This window comes from Lissotriton helveticus, chromosome 1_1, assembly GCF_964261635.1.
Source record: "Lissotriton helveticus chromosome 1_1, aLisHel1.1, whole genome shotgun sequence".
NCBI lineage: Eukaryota > Metazoa > Chordata > Amphibia > Caudata > Salamandridae > Lissotriton > Lissotriton helveticus.
Genome location: NC_136057.1, coordinates 1650756076 through 1650781640, shown reverse-complemented (window position 1 = coordinate 1650781640; position 25565 = coordinate 1650756076).

Sequence of the window (25565 nt, the reverse complement as noted above, 5' to 3'; positions counted from 1 at the left end):
TTCATCTCCACTGCTGTGTGGATTGGGCCTGTTGCAAAGACCTACATCGCCGCTGCTGTCCATTGGAACTACCACTGTGCAATGCATCCTTGGCGCAGGCCCTCACATACCTCCTTGACGGCAGCCTCAATGACAATGCCTGACTCTGCATCACCACTCAACTGTTCTTTGGAACTACAGCACCACCACGACTGCATGCTGCATCCTTCATGCTGGACTTCACATCGCAGCCTTGTTACATCTCAGAACTGGCGCAACGCTTTGGCTGTGCAATGCTTCTTCGAATCCTTGCCCATCTCCGGAAGCCATAATTTAAGGTACTCTGTTCAGCGGACCTAACTGGATCACTGTAGCTGGCTGACACTCCATCTCGGTTAACCGGAACTTGAGATTGTCTCCCGGTCTGGCACGACCAGATGTCCTCAGTTGGTGCTATGTGATTTTAGCCTTATTTTCACTGAAATCTTTACACTTCAATTTCTCCAGTCTACTAATTCCATTTTTGTCATTTTGCTCTTGTTTTATTTATTAACATAAGTTATATTTCGCTAATGTGGTGTGGGATCATTTTTGTGTGGTGTTTTCCCTTTATTTTTGTTTGAAGTGTTACATAATTGCTTTACAAATTACCTCTAAATTAAGCCTCACAGCTCTGTGCCAAGCTACCAGAGGGCTGAGCACAGGTTAATTTATGGCTGGTTTATGCCCCAACCTGACAAGGATTGTGGTCACTGCTTGACCAGAACTCACACCCCAGTCAACCATTCAACCAATTTCTTACATTGATGGCAGCAGTGGTATTTTGACTTGTGTTTGTGCAGTGACATACAGTAGTTTTGTGTACCCTCTCATCCCAAATGGTGCAAATTAGTATGATGCAAAAAGGAATGCCATATGGTGAAGTTTCGGTTTTGTTTCTTGTTGGATATGTGATTGTGGAGTGACAAGTTGTGGGCTTTTCCCGTAACGACCTGAAAAAGTGTGCGTCGTACCCATTGATCATAAATAGTTTCATGCTGTAAAGACATATGGTGCAAAGGGGTTTGTTGAAAAGTGAAATATCATATTTCTCAGTGAGGTGTCCAGTGTCTTTGCTGTATCTTCACTAAAGTAACAAATAATTTCTTAAAGTGATAAGACTTTAAAATCGGCACATTTACAGATTCCAAGGCAAAACTGTGAGTAAAATACCATTCAAATGACATATTCAGAATATCCAACAATTGAAGGGTTAAAACACGTTGCCGGAATTTTACTAGAAATGGAGCACTCCACAAAACAATGTTGCATTTTAAGAGGCAACAAAGTACAACAACTGGAGTTCCAAATGTACTTTCACTTTAATAAAGCTTATGTTTGAAAACATACATTACTTAGAAAGATTTCTGTAAATAAACTTAGAACACAGACTTAAAACATACAGTGATATTTATAAATGCATCATTATTTCATGTGTAAAAAATAACGTTACCGTTAAGCTAAAAAAAAAAACTTTTGGGAACAGGCAGCATAAAAAAAACCTAGACTGTAGCCCAGCTTGTAAACAGATTCTTAGACACTTAGGGGTATATTCACAAGAACGTGTGCTAAACATCACCACAAAAAAATGCTAACGCACCTTTACACATCGCAGCCGATCGCGGGAAAATAACCCAGTGTTAACGTGGAATTCACAACAAGGCGGTAGCATGCAATAGTCGGCAGAAATCGCGGCCAATGTCTGCGATACAACCACCTTGACGGCGATAAAAACACAAACCTCAACGCGAAAAAACATGCAATGGGCCAAAGCGCGATGAGGACATCAGCGATAAGCAGCGCCAGGCCTGCAACACACACATGGCAGGTGGGAAAATCACTATAAAAGTAGAAAAAACACCCAAACACAAACTGACCAACCCCACAAGCACCCTGGATGGGCAGCCATGGGACCTTGGGGCAGGGAAGGGCGAGGACAAGAAGAAGAGGAAGACGATGTTCAGTCCGCAGGAAAACAGGATCTTGATTACGGAGGTGATGGAACACCATCAACAACTGTTCGTCACCTCCAACGTGTCATTGGGAACCAAAAACGGGATATGGCGGAACATCGTGGACAAGGTGAATGCCATTGGAGAACACAAGAGGTCAATGGACAAGGCCAAGAGGCGATGGATTGACAAGCATAAGACCAAGGAGAAACTCTCAGCCAACCAGAAGGCAGCAATGCTGACTGGAGGTGGGAGCCCAGCGCCACAGCTCATGCTGGATGACATGGAGGAGCTGGTGTCGACGGTCATCAATGTGGAGACCATGGCCGGAGTCGGGGGCTGGACACTTCTCGACAGGACACAACACAACCACAACAAGGTGAGTGACTACCAGGTACTGGGGGACGGGTGGATAGGGCCACAATGGCACACATGCACAATCAAGCAGTGCACACCCACAATGACTCTGGGTCATGGCCCTGATCTACACACTGTCACAATGTACAATGCCATGCTGTCTGAATGTCAACGTGTACTATGCGGCTACATACATGTGGACACATCATAATACACCACCTCCCTTCACATTCCAGGGGTACCGTCAACACCCTCTGCAGAGCAGTCCCAGCCACGCTTCACTGATGATGATGAGGACAACGCCAGCATCGACACCCAAGCCCTCTGACACATCATGGACATCATCCGCAACTCACCTCCAGGATCAGGGCAGCCCAGCTGCATTGAGGAGACCCCACCCACTACCCCAAGCACCCAGCAGGAGGCACCCACGGCCCCGGCACTCTCCCAAGACCCCCAGGAACAAACCATGGCCTTCCAATGCCGTGTGCTGATGGGCCAGAGGGAGACGGCTGAGCAGGTGCGGTGGGGTTCGGCCTCATGGCTACCAAACTGGACGCCATCCATGGGTGTCTAGGTCCCATCAGGGACCAGCTCCAGTCCCTAACGGACACCCACGGCCCACTCCATGGTCTCTAACCAGCCCTAACTGACATCGCTTGAGTCATGACGCAGAGAGAAGAACACCTGTCCGCTCAGACTGGCTCCAGCGATTCCAGCCTTGAGCTGGCACAAATGTGGAGGCTCATGGAGGACATGGTGCGGATGGAGGCGGAATGGATGGCAGCCACCGCTGCACATCAGCGAAATGTAGCTGGGATCTACCATGCCCTGAAGATCCTCATCGTGGCATTGCTGCCACAAGACGTGGCGCTAATGAATGCTGCTGCCCCCACACCGTCCACATTTCCACCCCCTGGTGTGTCAGTACCTCACAGTGCGGCAGGCGTATCCACTCCAGCACCTGATGTGCCACTGCCACACAGTGCGGCCGACAATCCTCCTCTGGCCCCTGATGTGTCAGTGACATACAGTGCCGCAGCCAGTACTGCCCACAGGTGGGGCAGAGCACAAATACGAGGACGAGGACATGGATGGGATTGTTGTCAGAAGGAGGCAGTAGCATTTATTTCTGCCACCTGGCTTGTTTCTGCTTGATGCCGCACATTACCTCATGACCTCCCACTGACCCCTGATACACTCCGCTACACTTGTCTTGTACCGCGACATGGACTGCCATATCCTGTTTGATGACCAATGACACGGCAACCAGACTGCGGACTGTACCCATCCTCTTCCACACTAACTGTCATCCCAGGATGGACTCTGGCTGGCCCTCCACGGGCCCATATTGTGTGGTGTGCTTGGCATGGCCCTGTACCGCTCCAGCTGCTAAACTCCACTCGATGTGCAATAAACATCTAGTAATGCACTGCTGTGTCATGTCTTTCATCATTCATGTATGAATGTGTGGATGGAAGTAGGGACAGTGATTTCCCTTAAGTCAATGACACTCATCTAGTGGGATGCCTGTCACCATGTGCTACATTGCCCATTGTGTCCCAGGTGGAATGGACACTACAACATGGACACACACATTAGTCATATCCTTGTCCGGACGTGGACTGAACCACGCCCAGAGCCCCCGAGTATTTGTTGCAAGCCCTGCGCTGGTCCGGCGTATGCCAGGCCAGACCACTCCACCTATGCTCCGAGGGGGGCCACATAGCTACCTGTCGCAGGCTTACTCGCTGGTTGTGTGCAGGTCACTGGTCTAGTTGTCTACATGTCTCGGCCACTCCCTGAGGGCAGGTCTGCACACACAGCAAACCCGGAACAGGCGTCACAGGCCTTGTAACCCCGCAAATATAAGGGGCCGACAACGTCACATTCCCTCTGCTGACTGGATGACGGACGCTCCACGGTGCTCAATCATAAAGGGCCCATGATTTGCTGTGCACAGGGTTGGTGGCACCCAAGGCCTTTCGGCTGACACGGGCCAACCACCAAGTGGTGCTGACTGGCATAGCACAGGATTAGTGGCACCCGAGGCCTTGCGGCCGACACGGGCCTACCACCACGTGGCGCTGACTGGCGTAGCACAGGGTTAGTGCCACTTGTGGCCGACACGGGCCTACCACCACATGGTGCTGACTGGTGTTGCACAGGGTGTGCAGCCTGCGATGATGATGTGTGCACTGATGTGGTCTCCGCAATGGATGACTCAGGACTCAGCATCATGTGTGGGACCTGCCTGATGTGGACCATGCCATGGCGGCGTGACCGGGGCCTTGAGCTCGCACAGGCACGCGGTGTGCCTACTGATGGACACACCGGTGGCAGCAGGTGATCAGGGGGCCTGTGTGCGCTGGGGCGGCAGTGTCTCTCTTTCTCCCTCCATTTCTTTCTCTTTCACTCTCTCTCCCTTCCCTCTCTCTCTCCACTCTCTCTCCCTTCCCTCTCTCTCTCTTACTCTCTCTCCCTTTCCTCTCTCTCTCTCACTCCCTCTGCCTTCCCTCTCTCTCTCTCATTCTCTCTTCCTTCCTTTCCTTCCCTCTCTTTCTGTCTCTGGCTCACTTTCCTTCTCTGTTTCTCTGTGTCTCGCTCATTTGATGTGCACATGACATATGTACTGATTTTGTGCTTACTTTTCCAGGCTGTGTCGTTGAGATTGTCCCTGGCGGACCCGACAGGAGGCTTCCGCATTGCTGTTTTGTGTTGTGTTTCAATACATTTTTGGTTGTTACTTCAGTGCTGTGTGACTGTTTCTCGTTCTTCGAGCCACACATGTGTATTTATTTTGGCACTGTCCGTCATTGTGCGTTTGTTGTGGCTCTTGTGTTGTGTACAGTATTTATATGTCGGGGGAGGGCCTGGGGGGGCCCTGGGTTGGTTGCAGGGGGTGTTGTGGCCCTCATGGGTATCCACGTTATAAGATAGTTGTCTCCATGGCATCTGTGGGTCTTCAGGTGTGGCTCTTGGCTGGGCTCCCTTTCATGCTGCAGGTAGTCGTCCTGCTTAATACCAGCAGAAGGCAGGTGTTAATTCCCTCCTGCTACCGCAGCTTATCGCCTGTTTTTGGTTCGCTTCACAGATCTGGCAGTTTGTTGTGAATGTGTGTTGTGGTTTTTCCGTGTGTTTCCGCAAGGGAACACCCACTCTGCATCTCATTAGGGTTAGTTGGTGGTGTTCACCATGGGGATACATTTTGGGGCAGTTATTGCGGAAATACAGGCGATGTCTGCAGTTTGCAGCAGCTTGTGAATGGGGTGTAAAATCTAGCTCCACATTTGTTGCGTTAAGGTGGGGATAAATCGGAGCTGAGTCCTTGTATCCCCATAAGAAACATAGCAATGTTCCATGGCAGCAAATAGTCCATTTTACTTTCATTTCGCACAGCAAACCAATTACATTTCGAAACACGTTCAATTACTCTCTCATAGCTCTTGACATCAGTCACAGTTTATGAGAGTTGAGAAGCTAACAGTCAGATTAAAGTCTGACAGTGCACAATAGCTACTGTTAGTAAAAGTGCAACCAGAAGAGTATACCTTTGGACAATTAACATCTTTGGTACCTGATTCAGAGAATAGCAAAATAACTATCCAAGTAGTGGTGGGTAACTGTTCTGGACCTCCTAGGTCCAGACTGTGAGATTTCATTCCTCCTTTCGATAGTGCAGATCACAAGCATGCGAAAGGGGTAATATGTCGCAAATGTGATGTCCTTAAACATGGCAAACCTTATTTTCAGTGCGATCTAAGCGCAACCACAATGATAAAGCATCACCGAAAGGCAGCATTCTTGGTTAAATATGTCTGCAGCTAACTCTAGGTGACATTCTCAGAATAGAGAAGCAGTTGATCCACCTCAAAAGCATCTCATTCAGGACAAGAACCAAAGTCTTAAACTTTTGAAGTTGGGTGAATCCAATTCAGAAACGCCATCAGTAGTGTAATTCCCAGAGGCAGGTCTTTCCACCGTGATGGCGGTACACATTCGGCACAACAGTTATTGGTCCTCTTGTCTCCTCAATGTGATTGCTCTAGCAGGTACTTCTAATGGGGTGGACAAAGCAGTTAGAAAAATCCTCTCCTACATGAACATCACGTTTTTTGTCCATAGCCAATATTCTCCATAACCAATGCATTCTCATTTATGTTTTCCACTCTCCTGTATTGTCATATACTATGAACCTCTCTTTAGTTCACCCCTTTCTAAGGTCTGCTCTTGGGCTGACTAATGGCAATGTAACTATTTTAACTTGTGTATCAAATGTACACAACCTTCACTGTGATGCTTGAGAACATTGCGCAGATTTTAAACAGACAGCTTTGTTAAAAATAACATAATCGAGATGTAAATAAAACCACAGTGCTTAGAGGTGACTTTAAGTAGAATATCTTTCAGCACTTTGCAAATTATGCAAAAATACAACATTACCAATATCGATTAGATGGACACCCACCGTCTTTGTGAAAAAGACCTAAATTGTTATAGTTTCTTCTGACATGGTAAACACTGCTAAGTTGTTAATGTCCAAAATGTGCAGTTGTGACATGCTTAAGCGTTGAAAGACCATAACTTCATCTTTAAATTAAAATCAGTAGTGAACAGCCACAATTGATGGTGAACAATGCATGAAAAAGTGTGTTTTAAGATAAATGGCATGTAAGCAGGTGAAATTTTCCTTCTTTGTGGAGCAAATGTGTGAACCCGGTAAATGTCCAAGATCATTACCTCCTACATGTAAAATTATTACACTATTATGGTGTGACTAGACATAGGAGGCAATGTTGAATATTTGCTCTTCATCTAATACCACAAAATTCAAACCACTTTGCCTAAATTCCGACATAACCCAAATCTGTCGCCGAGTTATGCTGTACAGAATACTGCTCGGTTCAGTTCAGTTAGGAGTGACCTAAAATCTACACACCACAAGAACTGTAGTAAGATATTGCCTCCAAAAATTTTAAACACCCAAAAGCAGATACATTAACCAATGATCGGTGAAAAGCAATTGTGTCACTACCTGAACATATTACTTATGTTCAGGTAGTCCTCATTAAAACGTTGCAAGTAGTAACTCATATACGTCACATATACTTTCAGAAGTGCATTCCATTTCATGGGGTAATGTTTGCGAATGTTAAATATAAATAAAAAAATTACATGGAACACATAACTTAACTAGTACAAAGGATGCACAACATTAAATATAAACATCAACAATTTTGTCTATTTTGATTTAAATCTGTGTTGTATTTGTAAAGCGCACGGCTGCCCACGCGACGGGGCGTCCCGGCGCTGCACTCATACCGCTGTGGAACCCTTCCTGGCTTTTCCATGTGAAATGTCCACTCCTGGGCACCCCCAAGGTGAAGCCAGGCATCCAAGCGCTGCTGGGGCCGTTGTGGAGATTAAGCAAGCTATTGCCCAGAGTCATAGAGTGGGACCCATGATTAGACTAGGCACCGAGGCGAGAATTATCAGGTCCGGGGAGACAGAGTCCAAGAGCCGCTGAGGCGGGAATTGAACCCTGGTCCCGGGCCAGACCTCTGCATCAGGGTCTGCCGCTCTAACCATTGAGCCATGCTTCATTCAAAACATTGGTAAGTAATATTTTAAAAGAAGGCTGACAGACTGGGTCTTTCCAGTCAGAAAGCAGTAGATTCATCAGAGTGCGTGTTCTTTCTTGGATTCCGCTGTTGTGCAGATGTTGTATGAGGATGGGGTGGGAGACTGTGTCAAATGCTGTGGAGAGGTGGAGGATAAGGGCCGCCCTGTCTCCTCCGTCCAGAGTCATGTGGATGCCATCTGTGGCAGCGATGAGGACATTTTCCATGCTGTGGTTGGGTCTTAAACCAAACTCAGTGGTGTCAAGTAGTTAGTGGTTGTTGAGGTATTCGGTGAGGTGTCTTTTGATAATTTTCTCTAAGATCTTGGCAAAGAATGGTAGCAGGGAGATTGGTCTGTAGTTGGCAAGCATTGAAGGGTCCACAGAAGGTTTCTTCAGCAATGGGAGGGCAGTTGCATATTGCCAAGCATCTAGGGATCTCGTCGAAGAGGTGGAGGCATTCAAAATGGTTGTGAGCATGGTGCTGATGGGTTGCAGTGCTCTGAAGTAGTTGTGGTGGGGGCATGGGTCAGATGAGGACCCTGAGTGGATGGACGTAATGGTGTCAGCAGTATCTTCTAAGGGGATGATGGGCAGTGTGGTTAAAATTGGTTCTTTGGATAAGATCGGGAGGCATTTGGGGAGGTATGTTGGGGTTGGTTGTAGGCTGAAGTTGCTGTAAAAGGTGGTGATATCTGCAGTAGGACTTTAAATTCCACCCCTGTTATTACTTTGTTAGTGTATAAGTCGGTGAAATGTAGTATGATGGCTTGTTCAAGTTTTTGAGGTGAGACTTTTGAGCATTGTAAAATAGAGGATGTGTGGCTTTATACTGGTAGGCATAAGAGCAACTAAAATGATGTCTTTTTAGGGCTCGCAAGCAAAGCGAGCGAAAGGCCCGTTTACTGGCGTTTCAAAAATGGACCTTGAAATTCCACACAGCTAGAGCATGTGCATTTCAAGGTCCATTTTGATTGGGCTTTGCATGCGTGCTGTTTTATAACAGAACATGCAATAGGCCATAGGTGGTCGCGTAGCTCCGCCTATGGCTTATTGGTGTCTGTTACGCCCACTAAAGCCCATCTGTCTTCAATTATCGCAGCCAGACATGGCCGCCATAATTGAAGACAGATGCTGGCAGTGGCGCGCCCGCGTGCACCATTTGGGCCGTTTTTTTGGGGGGGGGATCCATTTCACGGCGAGCAACTAAATCAAAGCAGGAACTCAGCCGACCCCTCACAGCCGCGGAAGAGCACCCAATTGTCGGTTTAAGTACCTAGAAGCAGAGTGCTAGGGAGTACCATATCAGGGGTTTTAACTTAGCAGTAGCGCCAGCAGTCATGTTTAGCGCTTTTTAGGACGTGTACATAATGGTGTACCAAGCGGGATCGATGGAATGGGATATGTTCTGATTCACTGGTATTTGTGACTCACTCTAGCAACTACTAATTCTGCTTTAAAAAGATCTTCTATAAAACGCTAAGAAGTATGTCCCACGAGGACCCTCAGAAGTCCATGTCAGATCTCAGGGGCCTAATGCTTCTCGGCCGGAGCAGTGTAGCCCACGGAAAGGTATAACACTCACTCCCACTCGGTTTAATAGTTCATGCTTCCAAAACAATAAAACGTCAGAATACACCAACAGTGTCTGGAATCCTTGAGAACAGTTATACACTGCCCATCCCAGTCAGGGAAAAGTAACCAGCGGTAATTGTTTTCCACCCACCCCACCCCACGTGAGGGGGGCATGCCCCGCCTCGTGCTCCAACCCCATTCTCTCCAGCTATTTATTATTTTGTGGACTTCCCTCCTCTACACACCCTGTTTCTCCTCTCACTCCCTTCAGCTAATAACTGAAGTCTCGGAAGAGCGCACTCTAAGTCCCCCCTCTTTTAGAAGACTGCGGGCTTGTGCCTCCGAAAAGTCAGACATTTAAACATCAATGAACAGCGGAAGGTAGCGTTTAGCGCACAGTGGATCTGCACTAGCCCCATCCAGCTGTAGCTTCTCTGCTCCCTGAACACCAGCCAGTCTTGAAACCACGACACCCGCACGAGATGTAGCGCCCACAGAGATGTAGCGCAGAGAAGTATGATTCAAGACCGAAGGGTCGGTTCCACGTGTACTACTCACTCACCTTTCCGCTTAAAGAGCGGTTGACATTACGAAAGACCATTTCCCCTCCCTCGCTCCACGCTGTTCAAATAATAAAACATAGATCCATATATACTAGAGTCCCCAAAATAATTTGGAGAAGTAGAGGTATACTACACTTGGCGCCGAGGAGCACAGACACCTCACCCAGTTTTCCCTCGGATGTACAATTGTGTTACAATGATTTGTGTTTATTTTGAATGATGCGTGAAGAAAAAGCATCATGCACGCAGAGTGTTAAAAGTACAAATAGATTGAAAAGTGCTGAAACATTGCAGTGCCCGAAAAGTGCTGACGCATTGCACAGTGCCCGAAAAGTGCTGACACATTGCACAGTGCCCGAAAAGTGCTGACGCATTGCACAATGCCTACTCTCCCCACTACTAGGCTGCTGTAGGCTCTGAGGTCAGACCCTCTCCTACATTTGTACTTGTCCATCTGTATGAGGAAGGGGAACCGGTCGGATGCATCCATGTTCACGACTCCTGGTCCGGTCCCTGGTGTGGACCGGACCAGGAGTCGTCTGACTTTTCGGAGGCACAAGCCCGCAGTCTTCAGCGTGGTCCGCTTTGTGAATGTGCCTGTGTGTCTCTCCGGTTCCCTCCCTCGGCCCCTCCCCTTGAACTCACTTGGCGAATGGAGCCCAGTGCAGATCATTCACGGCAGCCCCCATCCCAAAAGCAGTGATCGTATAGATCGGCGAGGTCGTGTGGCTGCAGCAGACATCTTCGTAATTGTGAGCATGTTTCACTTTCTTATGCTCCTTCAACCCCTCCCATCCCGGTGACACGCGACAGCCCTTGCAGTGAACCCAGCGCGACACTAGCCGGGCACACATCGCAAGGGATTAATGCACTTGCAGTGAGTATCTCGCTCTGCCGCGGACTCTTCCATCTCAAACAACCCGGCAGGAACCCAAAGCAGCAGATTTAGAGCAGCTGCAATCCCAACTAAACACATCAATGGTGGCATTTAATAAGGTGGCAGGAGCAAAGATATCACCAGTGGTAGCAAAAGAAATGAAATGAAACCAGGCAACAGAAACCCAGCGACGGCTTACCAGGACCACTTTTTAGGTCTTGACTATTCTATCCCGCAGGGATAGATAGGCGAGTTAGTAGGCAGTTCAAAAACTCTACCAAACTTGCTGATCCCGTGCAGTTCATGTGAGTATGCGCGTGCACGCCATCGCCTGCCACGTTACACCACCATTTGTCTGTGCCTCGCATCAGACTTCAGAGGCTGCCGCTCCCCCGCCCCCCTTCCCCGCCACAGCAATGCCGAGAGCTTGTTGCCCTTATCGTCCTCCCTGCCCTCTCACGCGCTCTGTCCCTCCATCCCTCCCCTATTCCATGGCCTCTTGTTTGCTTTCCTTTCCACCCGTCTCTTTTCAGGCACGCTTAGCGCTTAAATAAGGATAACAGGAACAAGCTGTTACTGTGTACAGGGCTTGTCTTCAATCTTTGTTTTTCCCAGTCGTCATTACCTTCGCCTTGCCCTGTGTGCTTCTCATTGCTTGACTGACTACCCCTTGTTACTCTTTCTCTGTTTCTGCACACATGCATCCCTTCTCCAGTGTCTTCTCATCGTCATCCCTAATCTCCATGCTTCCTTGCCCTTAAGTCTGCGTCTTCCCAACCCTATGACTGTTTCCACTTGTTTGGGTGCCTTTATGCATGTTTCCCCCCATGCGTGTGCCTCCCTGCCCACAACTATCTCCTCCTCCTTCACTGAGTCTCTGCTTCATGTTTTTCTGTCTCTACTTCCTTTCTCATTGTCTCCATTACCATATCCCCATTTCTATCGCCATGTGTGCCCACCATTTGTCTGTGCCTCGCATCAAACTTCAGAGGCTGCCGCTCCCCTGCCCCCCTCCCCGCCACAGCAATGCCGAGAGCTTGTTTCTCTTATCGTCCTCCCTGCCCTCTCACGCGCTCTGTCCCTCTATCCCTCCCCTGTTCTATGGCCTCTTGTTTGCTTTCCTTTCCACCCGTCTCTTTTCAGGCACGCTTAACGCTTAAATAAAGGTAACAGGAACACGCTGTTACTGTGAACAGGGCTTGTCTTCAATCTTTGTGTTTCCCAGTCGTCATTACCTTCGCCTTGCCCTGTGTGCTTCTCTTTGCTCGACTGCCTACCCCTTGTTACTCTTTCTCTGTTACTGCACACATGCATCCCTTCTACAGTGTCTTCTCATCGTCATCCCTAATCTCCATGCTTCCTTGGTTTTTTTTCTGGACGAAAGTGAAAGCCCACCGTGCTTGTTTACAGTAGCCTTTTTTAGGTCTCGACTATTGCTATCCCGCAGGGATAGATAGGCGAGAATTATAGTAAGCACTTTAAAAACTCTACCAAAGTTGCGGATCACACACAGTTCATGTGAGATAGGCGCGTGCACGAGGCCAGCCACGTCACACCACCATTTGTCTGTGCCTCATCAGACTTCAAAGCTGCCGCTTCCCCGCCCGCCGCATCAGACTTCAAAGGAATGCGCTCCCGCTGCAGCTCCCCCGCCTCGCCCCGCCACAGCAATGCCGAGAGCTTGTTATCCTATGTGTACTAGTGATAACACAGGCAACCTCAGTTTTGGGTATAACATTGCAGGCGAACCCCGCTTTGGGTGTAATGTGACTGGCAAGCCCCGCTTTCGGAGTAGCGTGGCGACAACGCCAATTGCAATATCTCCAGCCACCGCCATCTTTAAACAGTAACTTGCTCATATTTTGCTTAAGGGTGCCCGATACGTCAATAAAACCCCAAAACTTGCTTTTATATTTACACTCTGAAACGTCACATTAACCCGAAGCTTAGAGTAATTTATAATAAAATTACATGCAAATACTTAGCCTTTATTAGACTTGTATATCCTCATTAGGCAACAAATACTTACGGGAATATGTATTTCCCTTCACTTATATGTGGGCGTCCGATTCCAAAAGAAGTTTCAAAGTCGACTCACCATCGAGCCTTTCATAACGGAATTGTGCACATTACACCTATTACCCATTAGCCCCACTCATGTGTTATTTTATTTTCTCCTTCTACCCCTCTCTCTACGTCTTTCTTGCTCTCGCACCCACGCTCCACCCTCCAACTCCACCCTCCAACTCCACCCACCAACTCTAACCTCCAACTCCACCCTCCAACTCCAACTCCACCCTCCAACTTTAACTCCACCCTCCAACTCCAACACCAACTCCACCCTCCAACTCCACCCTCCAACTCCAACTCCACTCTCCAACTCCACCCTCCAACTCCAACTCCACCCTCCAACTCCAACTCCACCCTCCAACTCCAACTCCACCCTCCAACTCCACCCTCCAACTCCAACTCCACCCTCCAACTCCAACTCCACTCTCCAACTCCAAGTCCACCCTCCAAGTCCACCCTCCAAGTCCACCCTACAAGTCCACCCTCCAAGTCCACCCTCCAAGTCCACCCTCCAACTCTACCCTCCAACTCCTCCCTCCAACTCTACCCTCCAACTCCTCCCTCCAACTCCTCCCTCCAACTCCTCCCTCCAACTCCAACTCCACACTCCAACTCTTCCCTCCAACTCCAACTCCACTCTCCAACTCCAACTCCAACTCCACCCTCCAACTCCAAGTCCACCCTCCAACTCCACTACATCACTCGGGGACACCACCACATCACTCGGGGACACCACCACATCACTCGGGGACACCACCACATCACTCGGGGACACCACCACATCACTCGGGGACACAACCACATCACTCAGGGGCACCACTCAGGGAGACCACCACATTACTCTGGGGCACCACCACATTACTCTGGGGCACCACCACATTACACTGGGGCACCACCACATTACTCTGGGGCACCACCACATCATTCAGCCCAACCACATCATCCCTCAGCACCACAACAACACTGTCCTTGCTTGCTACCAACAAGCATTGCCATAGCCAATAGGACTCGCATTACGAAAGTGTAAGCTATTGGCTTTGTGAATAATGATGCTATTAATTTATATATTTTCAAAGCCAACACATATTAAAAAAATGAGTCTTTTACAATACCAATAGCTCACACTTTCCTAATGTGAGACCTATTGCATTGCAAATGCTTGTTTAGATGTGTGTGGACTATTTTGAGTGTTTGGATGCATGATTCTAATTATGTTGTGTATAAGTGTGGCTGAGTGTATATGTAATGATGATTGTCATTTTGTTTATTACTTAAGTATGTTTGCAGTGTGATGTGTTTTGAGCTCATCATTTGTTATGATTGTATGTGTGTACAATGTTTTGAGATTGTATTACTGCATTCATGTAGACACACAATATAGCATTGATTGCTGTGTGTGGGTAATTCTGGCTAATAATGGTATAAGCGTTGCTACATTATAGTTGTGAGTGTGTATTATGATATATGCAGTGATGTAAGAAAGTAGACATGCTGGAGTATGGTGTGTGTATATATAGATTTGTGGCTGTGTGGCCTTTTGATGTTTTGATGATAAACAGCACTACATGGACCAGAAGGCCACAGTTGTGGCCGTGCCCACTGGGGTGGGGTCTTTGCTTTATAATAGTTGCCGCCTAAATCACCCTGCTGCTCTCCTTTTGTCCGTGAGCCCCTGATGAAGTGATGCCACGAAACGCGTTGGGACCTGGACTGAATACCGCCTTGTGTTGATGACTGCCCCTGTTACCACTGCCTCAATAAAGCAAATTTTGGCAAACATCTTCCTCTTGTGGAAGTCCTCCTCAACAGGGAATCTCTATGGTTGGATATATGTATATATGTATGTATGTATGTATGTATATATATATCTGTGAGCAAGGGCGGATGCCCGAAACGCGTCAGATTTTGTTAGGCTCAGCTTTTAAATAAACCTTTGTGCCTTCAATTACGCTGGATTCGTGTGGTTTTCCTTGGTCGTACAATACGGAGCTTTGGGAGGCTGCAGCTGTTGCATATATATATATATATATATATATATATATATATATATATATATATATATATATATATATATATATATATATATATGCCGAAAATCCTCTCTCAGTTGAAAAAGGGGAAGGGACACAGTGGGTTCATTCAGGACATGTATTAAAGCAGAAAGTCAGCATGACCGGTTTCGGCGTCAAGCCTCTTCAGATGCCGCAGTTCGTGTGAGGTATTTTCCCTCAAGTTAATATTGAGCTCCTCCCATTGAGTAATGAGAGGCCCAGCTGCAGCACATACTTTCGCTGACGTCACAGTAGTCTCTGCCACGGACTACTGATCCCGTCGTGCATCTTGTTGGTATCAGATGTGCCGCAGGGAAAAGAATAACCCCCGAAAGTGCTGCAAACAGATGTCCTTGGGTCCCCTACTTCCAAGCCCTCATAGCCAAATGTCATCGAGGCTGGAGGTGAAAGACAGTGCGGACGCCTCTCACCCGGGAAGTCCCAGACCGCCATATAACAGCAGCTCCTCGATATCGCCGGTGTGAGGGCGGGCCTGTGATATTCCGATCCCTCGGATACTTGAAGTTAGTTGCCCAACGTCCTGTAGGTATCACAGCCCAGATAGGAAGGGTCCCTTCAAAAAGTGCCACAGGAATGCACTTATTAAATGCTGAAAATCCTCTCTCAGTTGAAAAAGGGGAAGGGACACAGCGGGGTTCATTCAGGACATGTATTAAAGCAAAAAGTCAGCATGACCGGTTTCGGCGTCAAGCCTCTTCAGATGCCGCAGTTCGTGTGAGGTATTTTCCCTCAAGTTAATATCGAGCTCCTCCCATTGAGTAATGAGAGGCCCAGCTGCAGCACATACTTTCGCTGACGTCACAGTAGTCTCTGCCACGGACTACTGATCCCGTCGTGCATCTTGTTGGTATCAGATGTGCCGCAGGGAAAAGAATAACCCCCGAAAGTGCTGCAAACAGATGTCCTTGAGTCCCCTACTTCCAAGCCCTCATAGCCAAATGTCATCGAGGCTGGAGGCGAAAGACAGTGTGGACGCCTCTCACCCGGGAAGTCCCAGACCGCCATATAACAGCAGCTCCTCGATATCGCCGGTGTGAGGGCGGGCCTGTGATATTCCGATCCCTCGGATACTTGAAGTTAGTTGCCCAACGTCCTGTAGGTATCACAGCCCAGATAGGAAGGGTCCCTTCAAAAAGTGCCACAAGAATGCACTTATTAAATGCCGAAAATCCTCTCTCAGTTGAAAAAGGGGAAGGGACACAGCGGGGCTCATTCAGGACATGTATTAAAGCAAAAAGTCAGCATGACCGGTTTCCGGTTATGCGCATCAAGTGTACATGTTTTGCGTCCTTATTATAGGATTGACTAGGAGTGGCACACACTGGGCTGGACCCCGTGGAGTCCCTGGTGGGTGAGGGGTCTCTAGAAAAAAGTATTTTTTCTAGATGAGTGATTGCAGTGGATTCTGGCTGTATCCTATCGGCTTTCCCAAGGGCAGGTTTTCTTCGAATTACTCAATTTTTGTTTCTCTACATAACTGTCAGGAAGATAAACCTAGCCTCTAACTCTGCCTCCCTCTTTCTTTATTTATAGATATTGTTGACTTGACAAAAGTACATAAAGTTGATATTTGTGCCCTTAATATTTTTGGGGCAGTATGTTTGTCACTGGTATTTTTGTTGGGGATATTTCATCAGACAACTGAGGCATCTCTCTGCTGCTTAAATGCCATGATCTGACTAATGTACACTGGGAAGGAAAAATTGCAACTTCTTGAGGTTTTGTGTCTCTTTCTGGGTAATTCACTATGTCACTGCAATTACTTACATTTAGATTGGTCAAAGAATTAACCAATAAGTCATCGACTTACTGTATGAGAGCAGACCTGACAAGAAAGGTGAGGGGAATTAGATCTTGAAGACTTGGGAGATAATTGAGAGCAATTCTTCAATACTCTGTGACAATCCAAACCTTGCTGGTGTATCCGAACCATGGTCCATCACAGCAAGTTTCAAATTGCGCCTAGGTCCGGATCTACTGTGACCATTGACTATCATTGGCACTTAAAGCTTTTGGTACTATTTCTACTTAAAACTTTAGAAATGTATATCTCCAGTTCCCCGCATTGGATTTTTGTCATTGTTGTGTCATTTTGTTTATTAAATTCTGCTCTATTTTCTAGTTTGGTTTGGGATTTTTAGTTCTGTATTTTGACTTTATTTCTGTATATACCTGTTTTTGGTACTGCACAAACATTTTAGACATTTTCCAAATTTAAGCATGTCTGCTCTGTGCCATAGCTACGACGGGTTTGAACTTGGGGTAATTTACTGGCTTTGAGGGTGCACCCTGAAAAAGGTTACGATTATTCCTTAAGGTACGTAATCACCAACCCCAAATAATCTAATTTCTTACACAAATTTTGGAAAAGAGGGCAAGAATACCTTGGTTAATAATGCAGATATACCGGTGCAAATTCTAACTACGGCTTCAGATGCAAGAGGAAACTGTGAAATATGAGGGAGCTTCTTCACAGGGTAACAGCAGATCTTAACAGGTCCTACAGTGAGAAGCAGAGCTACGTCTCTAGCATGCCAGGACCATAAGGAAAGGGGATTCTACTCTAAAATGGCAGGGAAGTCAACTTAAGTGTTTGCAAACCTAGTAATGCAAAAAGAACAATTGATGGACAGAATTCAGAACAATGTCATACATTCACCCAAGTACAGAGATCTGGGCCTAAATCCATCGTTGTTTTGCTCATCATGCCATTCCAGTGTGGACCCAGCCATATGCAAATCAGTCTTGACCCTGCACCCAATGGGAACAGCCCAGCTCGAACTGCAAGGCCAGGTCCTCCCTGGACTGGAAACAAGCATCCTAGGACCGGTTTCGGGCTTCCAGATCTCATCAGCCAGGATAGCTTGACTCCAGTGGCATAGAGAGCACGGGACCCACGTCTGGGCATACCCGTCCCACTCGGGGTGACAAATACAAAAAGAACAATTGATGGACAGAATGCAGAACAATATCATACAGGCACCCCAGTACAGAGATCTGGGGCTAAATCCATTGTTTTTCTGCTCACCATAACATTCCAGTTTGGACCCAGCCATATGCAAATCAGTCTTGACCCTGCGCCCAATGGGAACAGTCCAGCCCGAACTGCCAGGCCAGGTCCTCCCTGCACTGGAAACAAGCTTCCTAGGACCGGTTTCGGGCTTTCAACCCTCATCAGCCAGGTTAGCTTGACTCCAGTGGCATTGAGAGCACAGGGCCCAAGTCTGGGCATACCTGCAGTTCTAGTTATGACATTGTGAGGTGATTAATTCAGCAAAGCTAGAAGAGCATTTTGATTTCCTGATGGAACTTCCAAATAAACACCACCAGTAGTAATATACACAGTTGAAATTCAATTTGCTTCAAACATATTGCCCTAAAAGATTAATGGGGGAAAAAGGACAGAGCAGAAAAGCCTGCTTGTCAGATATTAGACCAAAGGATACAGTAAGGGGGCATGTAACTTCATGAGGCACTCATTGGTTAGACATGTCAACGTCATGAATTGTTTTGTGCCAGACAAGAAGGGGTGGAAAACTGGAAATCTTCAAACATGAGCTGCTGGCACCAATGTCAATAAGACAGGTAGGGCTCAATGACATAATATCGTTGATAAAAATATTGTATCAACAGCCCTCGCTCCTGGGGGAAGGAGAGGGGGGATCTGTCTGTCCGCGCCCATCGCTCCCCGGCCCCAGCGCCACCGCTCACGCAGATGCCATGGACAGAGGTGGGCCCGGTCACACTCCCCGCTGGGTCAATCTCCCCGACAACCAACATTGCTATCTGATGGGGCCTCAGCTGGGAGGCGCTCTGGTTCATTGGGGCGCTTGGACCACAGGGTGCATCGCCCCAACCTTCCCTGCCCCACCTCCTGGACACGGACCTCTCCAGTAGCCTGATGCTTCTGAAAGACCCTGCTTGACCTGCTTTCTGCCTGCCGGGCTTGGCTCCGCAGCTGGAGCCTGTGCTCAAAGACTCAAAATATTTCTTCCTTTCCGATGGACTTAAATTAGCACATCCTGATATGAGGAGGGGTCCTCCACGCTTTCCCATTTCCAAGCGTTATAGTTTGGCTGTTCACTCATTGGTTATTGTTAGGGCGACAGATGCTTCTGTTCCTGAAGTGCAGGGTGGGGGGTGGGGAAGGAGTGTAGGGGCGGGACCGTTTTCTCAAGTTGTTTGTTTAATTTTATTTTCTTTGTTCTTTCGTTTCACCACGCCAGCACTCACAACACACCCTGATATGCGTCCGGTGGGACAGTTAGCATTCCCTACGGACACCTCGCTCAGTCTGTTGCAGTCCATATTTCTTTTCACGTCTCCCCTTGAGGTCCCACTATTAGACTGTTTCAGCCACTTATATGCCTGACATACCTTTGTTAAGCACTTCCCTATGCATCATGTCCTAGAATGTAAATAGCCTTTTAGATCGTTTTAAACGCATGGCTGTTTTGTGCTATGCACAGCGCTTAGGGGTGGACATTTTGCTGTTGCAAGAGACACACCTGTTGGGTAACCACTGTCCCTTTCTAACACGTTATGGATACAACAGGGCTTGGCATTCGGGGTTCACTCGCGGCTCCCGAGGGGTGGCAATCCTGGTGAAACGCTCCCTTCCTTTAGGGACTGTCCAGATGACCCTTGATGCCCAGGGCACTTTTGTAGCCCTTAGTGGTATGGTACATGGTAATCCTCTCAACCTTGTGTCAATTTATTCTCCTCCGTCAATGTTGACGGCAACCCTTTCCAAATCTGCTGACCTCTGGGTCCCACATTCCTTGGGGTCTCCTCACCAGACCTTGATACGAGCGGTCCTCTTTCCCCCAATAGGATTGCACAGGCAAAACAGCTGACGACTTGGGCTGAATCCTTGGGCTTATGTGATGCCTGGCATGTATGGCACCCACACTCTAAACAATTTACACACACCTCGGTGGCACACCATACACAGGCGCGCATAGAAGCCATCTTCGTTCCATCGACTGACTGCCTACTGATCCAAGATGCCTCAATCCTCCCTCAGGGTATTTCTGACCACTCTTCGGTGATGCTCCGCATGGGCCCGCCCCCTGCTTTCGTCCAGCTAACATGGAGGCTAAACGCCTGGTTCCTCCAGGATAAGGAGTTATGGAAGGTGGTGGGGCGGGAACTTCAGCACTACTTTCTCTCTAATGAAGGGTCTGTTTCCTCCCCGGGTACCCTATGGGAAGCGGGCAAGGCCACGATTAGAGGGGTCACCAAGGGCCAGCTCAAGATTCAATGTCAGGCCCAATTGGAACAAATCACTACAAGGGAGGCGCAGGCTCTGCGCTTTGAGTGCTCCTCTGCCGGCTGCCCAGACACTTCCGATATGAGACTTCTTACCCGGCTCCGATCTGAGATCAAGCAGTTGTCGCTGGATGCGGCTAAACTCCTTTGTGTTCTACCACAGCCAGGGTTTATGGTTGGGGGGACAAGAATGGGTCACTCCTCCACCGCCTAGCCACATATCCTAGCACAAATCATAGTATTCCCGAGATCGTAGCACAGGATGGCTCGAAGTGCCGGTCCCCAGTGGACATGGCCCATGCCTTCGCCACTTATTATCGTCAACTGTACGAGGCTAGACCTCCAACCCTTTCTCTCGCGGACCAGCTGTGGAAAAAGGCTCCTTCCCCCTGGAGACGGATATGGCCACTATTGTGGTTCTGCCTAAATCCCAACCGCCCTCGTCACGCTGTGCCGACTACCGCCCTATCTCACTCATCAACACCAAGGTCAAACTGTTTGCCACAATCCTCGCCCAGCGGCTCAAACCTCTCTTGTCCATGCTAGTTCATCCCGACCAATGTGGGATCATGCCCTCACGCAGCACCCTGCATTGTCTTCGTCGACTGCAGTCTGCTTTGGCCCGCCGTCTTATCCTCACTCCATATCTGTCTATTCTCCTTGTAGACTTTGAGAAGGTCTTTGACTCGGTGGGCTGGGGGTTTCTTGGGGATGTTTTGGAGGGGATTGGATTCGGTCCTCGGTTTCAGGCCATGGTTAAGATTCTTTATGCCCTCCCGCGAGCTCGGGTCCTAGTGAATGGGGTTCTATCGGAGCCCTTTTCTATTTGCAGGGGAACAAGGCAGGGTTGTCCTCTATCCCTCATGCTCTTTGCTTTGGAGATGGAACCCTTGGCGTCCCTGGTGCGGTCGTGTGGATCCGTGCAGGGATGGGAATGGCCCCATAATGAACCAGATAAGATTGCCCTCAATGCGGATGACGTCCTCATCTACTTGGCAGATCCCATCCGGTCAGATCTCCATTGTCTTCATATTCTGCATTCCTTCAAGCGGGCCTCGGGCCGCCAGTTGAATCCCGACAAATCGGTTTTGGTTCCCCTCCACTTATCCAGGGAATGTTTCGACTGGCAATCTGATATACCTCTGCGCCGCCAATCCTTTAAATACCTGGGGATATGAATGACCTTGCTCCCTGAGTTGAGCTGGGCCCTCAATGTTACTCCCCTGGTGAAACGTGCAAAGACAGACCTTCAGAAGTGAAAGTCGCTGCCCCTGAATCCCATGGCGAGGGTGGCTCTTTTTAAAATGATGGTGCTTACCCGCTTCCTTTACGTTCTTAAAAACACCCCTATGTGTTTTTCTACAACATGGTTCGGTGAACTGGATAGTATGATCAACAAGTTTTTGTGGGGAAAGGGTAGGTCCAGTCTGGCGCTAAATATCTGCAGGATCCTTCGTTTGATGGGGGTCTAGGAATGACTCCTCTATACCTATATAACCTCGTCACGCGACTACTCTCTATACACGATTGGTTTAACGGGGTTGGTCTGACCCGGCCTACAGACTCGAGCTGGGAGAGTTGGGCCATGCCAATATTTACTCGGTATTATACGGGGCCCCTATTCCTTCTTTCCTTCCAGAGGTGACGCGTTCCGTGTTATTGGCCTGGCGGGCTGCACTACGGCACACTAAATGGACACACACACTGACCCAATGTACACCCTTGTGGCATGGGTCCTGGCTCAAATAAGTTAATGAGCTGCAATGCTTCAAGGCATGGGACCTGATAGGTATTTCACAATTGGGGGATGTTTTGGTGGGGGGTCACATGCGCTCCTTCGGAGACCTACAGAATAGATATTCGCTGCACCCATCGCAATTCTACAGGTATTTGCAACTGAGGCACGCCCTTCATATACACCTTACGACAGGCACAGGGCTTCCTGACCACAGCCCACCCGAAGCACAGATAATGTTTGGGGACCTGGGGAGGAGAAGCATCTCCCCTATTTATCGTACACTGATCAACAACACACCTACTTCCCTAGACCGGCTGCGGGCTCGTTGGGAGTACTGGGTTGGCCCCTTGGAGGAGGAAGACTGGTGCGACGCCCTTATGGCTCCTAGAATAGTCACTGCATCTGGTGCAGCTCTATTATTTGCACACTGCATATCTCACCCCAGAGTGCCTCCATCGGGAAGGGTTCAGTTCGACCCCAGCCTGTACTAAGTGCAGCCACGACCCGGCCAACTTCCTGCATATGGTATGGGCCTGCCCCCGCTTAGCGCGGTTCTAGAGGGAAATCGAAGAAGAACTCACTGAAGTCCTGGGGTGGGAGGTCCCCCAAGATCCAAAACACACGCTCTTGGGCATCACTGATGGGCTGGATGGGTCTTGGAATGAGAAGGTGTTTTTGAGTACAGCTATGGTGGTCGCCAAGAGAGACATCGCGGTTCCCTGGAAGCGACCTGAACCCCTGAGAGGACTGGGATGGACTGGTGTGCCACACATGAGAAAGTTATGTATAAAGCTCGCGGTTGTCCCAAGAAATATCGCAGAGTCTGGGGGAAGTGGTTGAGGGGGTGGTCTAATCATAAAAGGGGATTGTTTACTTTTAAGACATTGTGTTTTAATATTGTCTGTAAGGTGGTTGTGCATATTCCTAAATGTAATCCCGGATTTTCATGGGGTAGTGCTAAATGGCGGGTGTTTTCCTTTTGTGAATCAATAAAAATGTGTTTATAAAAAAAAGTAAAAAAAAATATTAGAAAAATATTGTGTCAAAAATAGTATTTATCACAATAACTTGTTCCTCTACTTATAATGCAAATGACAAAAATATCGGGAAAAAATATTGTGAACAGTAGCATCATAGAAAACCATATACAGATATTGATATATTGTGATATATGAACAGTTTAAGTTTGAAGTTTTAAATGTTAAATATTATAGTACTGAAAAGTAATATAATATAAAGTAAATAAATCCTACTAATTATTTAATATTATATACAAATAAATACATACATACATATGTATCAATATTTATATAGATAAGAGAGTTATATTGTTATAGGGTATAACATAATAAATTAAAATATTTCATGTGCATTATATTGAATGATAAAAGTTAGTTTTTTTAAACTATATTACATTTACTATAAAAATTATTTATATATATATAAAATATACAAAATGAATACACAAATAAAAACAACATAAAAATATAAATAATTCATTAAACAAATATATTAATACATTTGGCCATAATTTAAAATGTTTTAAAAAAACACCAAGCGCATGTATTAGAAATACTACATACTTTAAAAGAAAATTAAAACAAATAATGTAGCATAATAAATAAATAAATATTAATATCAATTCTATCTCACTAACATTAATAAAAGTATTAAACTCTGAAAATATTAGATATACTATTCCCACTCCGGCTGATTCAACAATAGGGAAAATATAGGACTTTGGAAGGGTTGAATTTACTATTCCAACTCCAGTTTAGGCAACAGTAGTGAAAATGTTTTTAAAAAAAACACCAAACGAATGTATTAAAAATACTACAGACTTTAAAAGAAAATCAAAACAAATAATGTAGCATAAAAAATAAATAAATATTAATATCAATTCTATCTCACTAACATTAATTAAGTATTAAGCTCTGAAATATTAGATATAGTATTCCCACTCAGGCTTATGCAACAATAGGGAAAATATAGGACTTTGGAGGGGTTAAAATTACTATTCCCACTTCAGTTCTAACAACAGTAAGGTAAGTGTTTAACTTCAGATGGGTTAGATTTACTATTCCTACTCCAATCTGCACAACAGTAGGGAAAGTATTGGACTTTGTAGGGGTTACATTTACTATTTCCACTCCATTCCAAGCAACAGTAGAGAAAGCATTGGACTTCGGAGGGTTTGCATTTACTATTCCCACCCCAGTCTAAACAATAGTAGGGAAAGTGTTAGACTTCAATGGGGTTAGATTTGCTATTCCTACTCCAGTCAGTTTTTAGTCAACTTTATTTTAAATAAAAAATTTCAGTGGGAATATAAGATTTATATTCCCACTTCAGTTCTAACAACAGTAAGGTAAGTGTTTAACTTCAGATGGGTTAGATTTACTATTCCTACTCCAATCTGCACAACAGTGGGGAAAGTATTGGACTTTGGAGGGGTTACATTTCCTATTTCCACTCCATTCCAAGCAACAGTAGAGAAAGCGTTGGACTTTGGAGGGTTTGCATTTACTATTCCCACCCCAGTCTAAACAATAGAAGGGAAAGTGTTAGACTTCAATGGGCTTAGATTTGCTATTCCTTCCCCAGTCAGTTTTTAGTCAACTTTATTTTAAATAAAAAATTTCAGTGGGAATATAAGATTTATTAATTTATTAGTAAATGTAACAGGTTTATGTAAATACAAATGTCTTGCTAAAAGTTTGGATGGCACAATACCAACAAAAGATACATAAGCCTTTCTTTTAAACTATACACAATTGTCTTTATTCATTAACATATAAAACAAAAATTCATGAGGAATCTAAAATAACTGAAACACCTCTACAGCTATCTTCTAAACTCCAAATTGGAAAACGGTGTATTACACTGAAGACATTAAAGTTCTATATTAAACAAACAATCCAATACACACGTTTTTCCAACATGGATATTCCAGGATACATTCTTATGCTAGTTTGTACACTTTTCAGTCCCACCGTAACAGAAAACGGTACCGACCTCCAGAAGTGCGGCGGGGCCAATTACTATGCGACCGCCACCCTGACGGTCGCATCCAGCATCTTTATCATTGTGGAGGGCGTTGCTGTAAGCAGCACTAACTGCAATGATAAATTGGCATGTTGTGCATTGCCATGCACAACATGACAGGCAATGCGCAGTGCCTGCCACCTTGTGCGTGGCAATGAATGGGGGTACCATAGGTACCCCCCAAGTGCAGCCACCCACCCCCCATCAACCCGGGGGCCCGCAACAGGCCCCCAAAGTGATATACCGTATGCCTTTCCATGGCAGAGTCTCCGCCATGGAAAGGCATACCCACCGCAGGCATCATAATATGGATGCACCGCCACCACATTGTGGGCCTTTTCCGCCCGGCCGGCAATCGTGTGGATTGCCGACCGTCAGAAAAGTGGCAGATGAACTTTCCGTCCGCC